At 40.4% G+C, this 9446-nt stretch overlaps 1 long non-coding RNA gene across 1 annotated transcript; it reads left to right on the top strand.

Annotated features, from left to right (window-relative positions):
* Window positions 1–4276: 4276 nt before the first annotated feature.
* LOC112845770 (uncharacterized) lies at window positions 4277–9109 on the top strand. The gene is made up of 3 exons (XR_003218636.1): window positions 4277–5120; window positions 5673–5747; window positions 6866–9109. It is a non-coding gene; the product is annotated as an uncharacterized LOC112845770 (long non-coding RNA).
* The last annotated feature ends 337 nt before the right edge of the window (window positions 9110–9446 follow it).

The raw sequence follows: 9446 nt of genomic DNA, 5'->3' as shown, positions 1-9446 counted from the left end.
AGCAGATATTTGAAGTTTACACAGCTACATTCTCGCCTGAAAATATGTTAAAAGTTTATTTTGTGACCCAGAAAGATTAATAAAAGTAATTTTAAAACTTAGTAGCGGCCGCCATTGCCGGAAACTGGAGTTTGGCTGGGCCGCGCTATGAATTCTGGGATATGGTGGGCCACGAAGGACACACCCGACCCATCCTTCAAATTCGGGGAAAAGGAGGACGCATTTGTCGGCTGCATTCGGAGGAGTCTACGAATTTGGACAGCCTTCGGCGCGTCGCTGTGACGTAATCGGTCTACAAATGCGGCCTCAGGAGGATGCAGCCCATGAATTTGGACACGACCACAGTCCACTATTTTTTGTTTTGACCAGAGCTTAGACATTCACTAAATGTTTAAGACTATAACGTCATTTCCCCGTTTTCACCATAGGGATATTTAAATTATATACCCTATATATAAACACAAAAATCCATGACAATATACAACTCCTTAATTTAATGCAAGTTTATCTTGCTTTAAATCAATGCCATGATGTAAGTAATTATTTTTGCACTGTTATGGACATACTATGAATGTGTGAACCGCTTTGTTAGTAATTTATTTAGTGTACTTACTGCTGTGAACTTGTCTTGACGTGACAAGTATTTACTAGCAGGGCTCTAGACTAACTTTTTGCCATGGTGTTGTGCCAAAAAGTGATTCTCTGCCAGAAAGTGATTGCCGTCCGCGGGAGCGCGCGCAGCTGCTTAAAGCTGCAGCGCCCGGATTACTTGCGTTGCCAGCTACTTCCGTGCCACTGATAAAACGTGACCGCGGTCAAGTGAGCCCTCGCTTACGAAGTCACAGTAAAGCTAGCCGCCCCGCCAGCCGCACCTAAAATGTGGTTGCACTACTCTTACGTATATTACGGTACGGATGAAGACCGGCTGAGAAACTGTCCTGACACTATTAAATTTGGTTCATTTCCACTTTTCACCCCATGATCCAAAGCCCAAATTACTGTACGATTCAGAGAAAATTAACAATAAAATTTACCCAATATACAGTACTGTAGTTTTAATATCTTCATCTTTGACCTCAGATTACAGGAAAACTGTAAGAGGTGACGCAGATATTTCACTGGATTCTGACTGTGGGTGACCCCCCACTCTTCACCCTGTCATCCACAGACAAATGTACTGTACGGTTTTTGAGAAAATTGATAGTAAACTTTACCCAAATTACTGTACTGTACTCTATATATTCCCATCTTTGACCTCATATTACAGGAAAACTGTAAGAGGTGACACAGATATCTCACTGGATTCTGACTCTAGGTGACCCCCACTCTTCACCCTGTCATCCACAGACAAATTTACTGTACGGTTTTTGAGAAAATTGATACTGTACTCTATATATTCCCATCTTTCACCTCAGATTACAGGAAAACTATAAGAGGTGACACTGATATCTCACTGGATTCTGACTCTAGGTCATCTCCTCTCTTCACCCTGTCATCCACAGACAAGTTTACTGTACGGTTTGTGAGAAAATTGATAGTAAACTTTGCACAATGTACTCTACTGTACTCTATATATTCCCATCTTTCACCTCAGATTACAGGAAAACTGTAAGAGGTGACACAGATATTTCACTGGATTCTGACTCTGGGTGACCCCCACTCTTCACCCTGTCATCCACAGACAAATTTAATGTACGGTTTTTGAGAAAATTGATACTGTATATATTCCCATCTTTCACCTCAGATTACAGGAAAACTATAAGAGGTGACACTGATATCTCACTGGATTCTGACTCTAGGTCATCTCCACTCTTCACCCTGTCATCCACAGCCAAATTTACTGTACGGTTTTCCTGAAAATTGATAGTAAACTTTGCACAATTTACTCTACTGTACTCTATATATTCCCATCTTTGACCTCAGATTAGAGGAAAACTGTAAGAGGTGACGCAGATATTTCACCGGATTCTGACTCTGGGTGACCCCCACTCTTCACCCTGTCATCCACAGACAAGTTTACTGTACAGTTTTTGAGAAAATTAATAGTAAACTTTGCACAATTTACTCTACTGTACTCTATATATTCCCATCTTTCACCTCAGATTACAGGAAAACTGTAAGAGGTGACACAGATATTTCACTGGATTCTGACTCTGGGTGACCCCCACTCTTCACCCTGTCATCCACAGACAAATTTACTGTACGGTTTTTGAGAAAATTGATACTGTACTCTATATATTCCCATCTTTCACCTCAGATTACAGGAAAACTATAAGAGGTGAAAAACTAATCCCATACGGCTTGTGTCAAAATTTGATTGATGACCCTAGCCTTGACCTTTTGACCCCTCCCCTCCCCACCGGAAGTGTGTAATTTGATCCCTAAGCGTGACGAATTGCATCCGGAGAGGGGAGGGGAGAACTCCGGAAGTGTGTAATATGATCCATAATCGCGCCACCTGTTGCGACACCTGTTGTTGGAAAAAAAAAAAAAAGTTTTTAGAGGGGGTCTGTGGAGGGAGGAGAATAAAAACAGAGAGGGCGGCGCACACTTTTCTATGCACAGACACAAGATGGATCCTTTCATTCTGCAGCCCTGCGTTCCTCTGTACTTGGACAGGGAAGAGATCTGGGGATCAGAGAGGGAGGGGTTCCTGAGACATGGGGGTGACGCATCAGATTTCTGTTGAGTCAGTGCTGTATAGAGAGACAGAGTGGCAGTTAGTTTTCCACAGACAAACTCATAGTTTGAATGTTTAAATATTATGACAATTTTCTCAGTAAAGAACTATTTCTTTTTTCAATAGCGGATGTAATTTTACTTTCTTATATTACAGGCACAATAAAATAAAAAAACTTTAAGATTATACGACTAGTAACGGATTACACACATATATATATATATATATATATATATATATATATATATATATATATACACACATATATACACATATATAGTGCCGGGTGGAGGTAAGCTACACCAGCGCTTGTAATGGGAAAAAAAGACTGACTTCCTATTGGCTGTAGAGAACCATTTCTTTCAATAGTATTTTCTTTTCTTTTATTACAGACGCAATGACAAACCTTTAAGATTATCAGCCTAGCAACAAATTGCATTTTTATAGAGCGGGGTGGAGGCAGGCTACACCATCGCTTGTAATGAAAAGAAGAACTTTCTATCTGCTTGTAACCTACAGACTGCCCACCTCGTACGTGTAAAAATAAATAAATATCCCTTAGTGAATACTTAGGATACTTACTTAAACAATTAAAACACCCTCAGATGCGCTATTGTGTGGGAAAGACTTTTCTTTTTGAGAGTCCCTTTTACAACAGACAGAAAAACAAACCGTAAAAGATAATTGCTGAGGCAGACGGTCTTGTTTCTCACACACACACACACACACACACACACACACGCACACGCACACACCCACCCACACACACACACACACACGCACACACACACCCCGCGGGTCAAGGAGGAATCGTCCCTTTCCAGAGTTCAATGCTTATAACCTATAGTGCGCCCGTATGTGTAAAGCAAGCCTTAGCGAAAAAATATTATTATTAAAACACCCCGATGAGGTATGTTTTGTGCAGCCACTCCTTGTCAGATCAAAGTAAAGAGTTTTTCTTCATTTTTTTGAGCTCCTTTTACAATGGGTTTTCTCAATAGACAGAAACTCTAAAAGAAAACGGTCTTGTTTTACGCACATCGAGGAGGAGTCAACAACCCCTCTAATCGTTATTAGTATTTCTTAATGCCTCCAGCCAAGCAAAGAATTTCATAGAGGCCTCAACTCCTTGTACGTGTAAAATAACCTCGAGTAAAAAAAAAGAAAAAGAAAAAAAAAGCACATATTCAGAACTCTATCCCAAGTATTTTTGTTAAAACACCTATATGAGGTATTTTGGTTTTGTGCAGCCACTCCTTCCCAGATCAAAGTAAAGAGTTTTTCTTCATTTTTTTGAGCTACTTTTACAACAGGGTTTTTTCAATAGACAGAAAACAGAAACCCTAAAAGTAAACGGCCTTGTTTTACGCACATCAAGAAGGAGTCAGACGACCGTCGGTTCATCCCGGTCAGTTACCTCCGAGAGATCGGGATGCTTCCTCCGTCTCGTACCATAAACGTATGAGAAAAAAAAACCCCAGAGAATTTATTATTTTGATAAGAGTGAGAGAGAGAGAGCGAATCGAACAAACTTTTCTACAAAACGTTATACCACTCCGGGTCAGGAGGGGTGATATAGCACGGAATGGCCGGACGACTACGCCGGATGGAAGCATAACCGGAAGCGTGGCAGGGACTTTCCCTTTGACCTTCATCCTGCTCCATGATCAGCCATTAAATCTTTCCTCAATATTGCTGTAATGTAACAACAAAGTTAGTGTTTTCAAGATCAGACATGTCCCAAAGCATTCCTTACACACAGTCGCTGAATTAGCATCTGTGGCACAAATAAGCTTCAGGGACTGACTTGTTTTTTAGAACCGACCTTTGACACTTGGATGTTAGCTTAATTTTTTACACAAAGAGAAATTTGACCCTAGTAATAAAAAACACGATACTGTGGTGAATACTTACCTCAACTTTGATGTTTTTTTTCACAGCTATTTATTTAGAAAACACGTTACAAGGACACAATGCACATTGCAGAGTACATGAATGGGAATTCCTCCTCTCTATACTTACACTCCTCCCTAACAAATGCCGAGTCATCATCTCCATATTGTGTGTCCCACTTTTCGAGTTTCATTGAAGTGTGCACAAGATGTAAAACAATGTATCAGTTTTTTAAGTCCCCGGTCTAACAAGATGCCGTTCATTTAAGAGACTAATAATTTTTTGATTTTAATTTGTGCTAACGCAGTAACATTAAAAATAAAACATAGCAGAACTCATTTTTGTTGGACACAAGAACAACTCAAGCATATTTTTCGGGAGCCGGAACTAGGGCTTACAAGTTTGCCGTGCCCCCCTGGGGACCAGTGCGAGGTTGTGTGGCGTGGAGGGTCCAGACACTCCCACAGCGCAGACTTTGCTATCTGCACAGAGCTTTTCTGGTGTGGCTTATGCAAAAGAGACAAAACAGCGTGTTTCTCTGCTCCCGGTAAGCCTGCCCTTTATAAATATCTCTTTGATTATTCAAACAGTGTTTAAATTGTGACTCCAAAAAACATTTTATCTATGTTAAAATATACAGATATATATATATTTCAAGTTTTTAGCTCAAACAGACTCTTGAGCAAAATCCGTAATGGCATAACCAGTGTGCAGCCTAATGTACATCTTTTAAGTGTATGTTTATAGGTACATGAAGCGTACCTCTGAAAAGAGTCCATCATTTGTGAATTTACAGATTTATTTTTTTAACCGCAGTTTGTGAAATTATTGTAGAAAATGTCTTTAAACTATCGCTGTTCCTACTTACTGAGCTACTTCTTTACTATGTGAATAAACAATTTGAACGAGAAAGGATTTAAATACACACTGAAGCAAAGGTAAAAACTTTGTAATGACATTTATGTGACCGTTCTTCTAAAATCCGACAGAGAGTGAAAATCCAAGAGCTGCTGCAATCCTCTGCATTAATGATCTTTCTGTTTCTCTCCTTCTGCGTGTGTGTGTGTGCGTGTGTGTGTGTGTGTGTGTGTGTTCACAGAGGGGAGGTCACGGCAGGAGTTCCCTGAGTTGACACGTATGAACCATAAAGTCAGTTTGGACCGAGGAGCAGTCGGTAAACTACATTCAGTGTAGACAAAATTACTTTTTTATCCGACGCATGCAGAAGAAATCAAATCTCTGTATCACAATGATTTTAATAAAACCTTATTATTTTATGGGGACAAATTACCGTAGATCATTAGTAGGGAACAAAAAAAAAAGGAGGATCACATCAGCAATGGGAGACAGTAGTCTTGATACGTGCTTATAACTTAAAACACACAAAAAACCCCAGCTACAGCCGGTAAGATTTATGGTATAAACCAGACTTTCACAGTCCGCATCTTTACAGGGTTTTTTCTGCTTTTGTTCACTCCTAGTGTGATTAACAAACATCAACCCACAGAGCCCACTAACTATTAGCTGCTTTTCCCCCCTAAACAGTCAGTTGACTGAGAGAAATGCTGTCCATTATTGTGAACGCTGAAGGAGATGCACTCCATAGTCAAACTTTATATTTCCTTAACTTACATCCTATGTTCGGTTTATTCCCTTTGATGGAAAATTGGTTAAACCATTGCTCAACTTATGTCTGAATGACGACAGATAATTCTGATGAAAAGGAAACTGACCCCGTAAGCACTTTGCAGCTGAGTCGAGGGCTCGTGGAAATAAGGTCAAGGAGGTGTCCGGCGTGAGTGCGGCCTGACATTCCATTTGGGACAGCTGACAGACACATTAGTGCAACTGTGAGCAGCAACTCCAGTATACTGAACATAAGAAAAGTAATGTGTAGGTACTTCTTCTTCTTTTCTTTTTTTTTTTCTTTTTTTTTAAAAAGCCAAGATTCCAGGGCTCATGCTTATATGGTTTTCTTTTATCCAAAACAATGTTAGTTTAGCCGGTTTGAGGAGTTGGTTCCCTGGTCCAGATATTTGGGATGGTTCAAATGCCGAGTCTCCAAATGCAAACAAAAGGATATTTTCCACGTTATTTCTTAAATGTGCATAAATGGGATGTCCGATAAAAGTAATAAACAATAAATGTAAATCAGTTTTTTTAACTGTGCAGACCCACACCAGTGAAAGCGATAAAAAAACGTTCATGACTTTAAAGAGATTATGAACAAAACGCATTACATTTTGGTTTTTTTGCTACATTAACAACTTTTCCAACTCTGATTTCCTGCAGGACCCACACGGACATCACTCCAGACTGAAATCCAGTTCAGACGACACACGCAACATGTTCAAGCATGCACGGAGGCCTTTCAGTAAATGTAAGAAGATGGTTAAGGCGAGAGATTGCTATTCTGTCTTTTACATCGCTACAAAGGGAGGACTAAATGCCAAAAAGGAGAAAAGTTTTTTAAAAAAATGACGCTTTAAAACAGTTCGAGTATCTTTGTGTTTACGGGGAAAAGGGAATAACTGCGGCCGAGGCTCTGAAAAGAGACGGTCGCTTCGCCGATGACCTGGGCTACTTTGAGCTGGTTAACATCAAGGACGAACGTAAGACCGAGTGCACAGACATAATTGATTGTCTGGACAATAAGAAATTCCAGATATGTTTTCCACAGGGAGCAGATACGGATGCAGCCACCACGGGGCAGCAGAAACCTCCACACGCATCAAATAATGCAAAGCGCAGCGGCGGAATGACATCGGTCTTAGATGTAGCACGACAGAACGGATTGAGTCTAACAACGGCAATCAAAGAAACGGGCAGCAACATTGACCGTAAAGAGGTTTACGATCTACTTTGTCAGCAGTATCCGCGTCTGAAATGATGGATGGAGAGCAGATTCCCCAGAAATTCTTTCCAGGAAGCACTGAAATACAGGAAGGAGTGCTTTGGAAAGAGTCGGCAGTCTTTTACTGAAATTCGCAGCATTATGTTGCTGCTCGAATTGAGCGAGTCAGTTTGTCTCATAACCAGTTCCTTCATAAAGCAAGGCACAGGCTTTGTGCTATTTGACGACTTTGTCTTGACCAACGCCCACTTATTCGACTACTGGGTTAAATCAAACACACCTAACTGGCGTGAATTTGTAAACGTTACCGTGGTCTTTAACTTTGAAGACCAAGAATCAGACAGGAACAACCTCGATGCTAAGGTGTTCGTCGGCGACAAAAAGTTAGATTATGTCATACTTAAGCTGGAAACAGAGAAAGTACCGCCGGGGCTCCTTAAGAGATTTGGGCCTGTACCTTCAGACGGCGAGGCCTGTGTCGTCGGACACCCAGGAGGAGGAGTGAAAAAAATGAGTCCTACGTGGGTCATGGAGAAAGAGAGGCGAGAGAATAATGACAATTTAGAAGACTGCGAGGAATTTTGCAGTCTTTGTGAAATCAATCAGCAGATCAAATACGACCCGTATGAAAATATCTACGTCACCTACAACACTCTCATGTAGCTACCACGGCTCTTCCGGCTCCCCGGTTTTCGATGCAGAGGGACAAGTGTTTGGTTTGCACAGCGGAGGGTTTTTCTACGGGTTTCCGAACCTTAGCGAGAGTGTGATTGAGTACGCCTTTCCTCTGCTCACTATATTTGAAAACTTTGTGGATAATCTGAAGAAAGATGGGTATGGGGAGGCGTTGGAAAGAGTTGAGGAGGAAGCGAAGGGAAATCCTCACCTAGAAAACATTATAGCCTCTGTTGTGGGGTCAAAGCAAGGCGTACCTGGCGCGTTTGTTGCATGAAGTTGAGAATAAAACAGATTCTGAGCAGATGGCTGTGTAGAGACAGAATGATCGCAGTAGTTTGTTTGCCTGTTTTGTACAGATGAACTCTTATTTTACAAATTCTTAGTTTTTCACTCGTTATCATTACGACAATGGGTATGGGGCTCTTGACAACCATTTTCACAGTTTTTGGAAAAAGCAAGGACAATTTGTGTTTCCTTTTTTATTTTATCGTAGTTTTGTTTTTAGTTTTGACAGACTCGATACATTTAACTTTGTCATAATTTTTTCTTTTATGAGCCTTTAAGATTAGTTGAGTGGTCGCATGATTTTTGATTGCTCAACTAGTGTAATGAAATCAGTTTTTCTACCTTTTTTTTTTTTTGGGTGTGGCCTCACTGTAGATGCTGAAGACGTTGTAATTCTTATCGCTTGTTATGTATGTATTCAAGTAAAGTTTGGGATTTATTAAAGGCTGTTTGGATACAGCTTCTGTTTTGAGGCTGCGAGTTTTTTATTTATTTCACATCCCCCCAAAACACAACAGATATGTTCTTGCGATGTATTTTTATTTTCTGAAGTAATATACCCAGTCTCGTTTCTTCAGGCCACGCCCTCTAATGCTCATGCGGTCTCTGCGTATCTACCTCTTCACTGAGATCACAACCTGTCAGTTTTTGGCCAGCGGTCATGGGTTCCTTCCAATAATGTGACGCGAGACTGAAGGCACATATTAACAGCACAAACACTAAAAACAAAATGGCTTCCTTTTATACTCTACCTATTCGGGTGAGCATCCGGACTAGCCCGAGGGTTAACTAATCAAAATGAAAACATTATCATACAATTACATTAGAGCACATAACAAACATATACACAACCTCATCAAGAGTCGCCGAAATACAAAAACTCTTCCTCGTCAGTGTCCATAGTCATTTTGTTCATAATCTCTTTAAAGTCATGAACGTTTTTTTATCGCTTTCACTGGTGTGGGTCTGCACAGTTAAAAAAACTGATTTACATTTATTGTTTATTACTTTTATCGGACATCCCATTTATGCACATTTAAGAAATAACGTGGAAAA

Source organism: Oreochromis niloticus, unplaced genomic scaffold (genome assembly GCF_001858045.2).
Source record: "Oreochromis niloticus isolate F11D_XX unplaced genomic scaffold, O_niloticus_UMD_NMBU tig00008728_pilon, whole genome shotgun sequence".
NCBI classification, from domain to species: Eukaryota; Metazoa; Chordata; class Actinopteri; order Cichliformes; family Cichlidae; genus Oreochromis; species Oreochromis niloticus.
The sequence above is the reverse complement of the archived record's forward strand: the minus strand, read 5'-3'. Positions and strand labels throughout refer to the sequence as shown.